Genomic DNA, 1,096 nt, shown 5'->3' with positions numbered 1-1,096 from the left:
TTGGCATAGGATTACCACAATTGTTGATGTATTGAACTTGTTCTTGACTCGCTACATTACTTGGAACTGTCATACTTGTAGCTGCAACATATTCTGCACTTTGTTGTATCCTTTGGGTTGTCAAAGTTAAAATCTTATGAGACAGAGTAACAACTTGAGCTGAAAGGGCTGCTAATGGCTCCATTTCATGAATTCCAACAACTTTCTTAGCCATAGTTCTTTCAGTTGGCCATTGATAGTTGTTTGAGACCATTTCTTCCAAAAGAGAAGTAGCACCCTCAATTGTCTTTGATATCAAAGTTCCACCAGAAGCAGCATCAACTATAGTTCGAGTTTGCCCATTTAACCCATTATAGAACATCTGAACTTGCAACCAATCTGGCAATCCATGTTGAGGGCAGCGTTGAATCAAATCTTTTTACCTTTCCCACGCTTCATAGAGTGACTCAAAATCATTTTGCTTGAATTGACCAATCTCACTCCTAAGTTGGGTTGGTTTTGCAGGTGGAAATAATTTAGCAAGAAACTTTTCAGCCATGTTCTGCCAACTAGGGATGCTTCCTAGTTGTAGAGATTGTAGCCAACCTCTAGCCTTGTCCCTCAAAGAAAAAAGAAACAATCTCAGTCTAATGGTGTCCTCAGTAACACCATTAATCTTTACAATATCACAAATCTCCAAAAACATCGCCAAATGAATATTGGGATCATCAATTGGCGATCCACTAAATTGGGCTTGCTGCACCATGCTAATCAAGGCTGGTTTGAGCTCAAAGTTGTTGGCATTAATGGTCTAGCGTCTTATACCCGAGTAGTTGTCATCCACAATTGGCCGTACATAATCCTTCAAGGTGCATGGCAGTGCATCATGTTGTCCTTCAGCCATGGTTAGTATTTATTTTTTCTTCGTGATCTAAGAGTTCTTTCAATCTCCGAATCAAAAGGAGTAATGTCAAGAGATCTAGCACGGTGCATCCAACATCAAAAACACACCAGTAGAGCAAAGATTAAAAAAAAAATTAAATAAACTTCTAAATTAAAACCAAGATTACTTTGTATCGATATTGGCAAAAAAATAATAATAAATCAATCCCCGGCA

At 38.3% G+C, this 1,096-nt stretch overlaps 1 non-coding gene across 1 annotated transcript; it reads left to right on the top strand.

The window, feature by feature from the left end:
• Positions 1 to 383: 383 nt before the first annotated feature.
• On the top strand, positions 384 to 490 carry LOC137952419 (small nucleolar RNA R71). The gene has a single exon (XR_011112252.1). It is a non-coding gene; the product is annotated as a small nucleolar RNA R71 (small nucleolar RNA).
• Positions 491 to 1,096: the final 606 nt, after the last annotated feature.

The sequence above is a fragment of the Aristolochia californica genome, unplaced genomic scaffold, assembly GCF_029961685.1.
Source record: "Aristolochia californica isolate CCGP_79_NKW_82.1479 unplaced genomic scaffold, dmAriCali1.0.hap1 SCAF_15, whole genome shotgun sequence".
NCBI lineage: Eukaryota > Viridiplantae > Streptophyta > Magnoliopsida > Piperales > Aristolochiaceae > Aristolochia > Aristolochia californica.
This window is presented reverse-complemented; position numbering and strand designations above follow the sequence as displayed.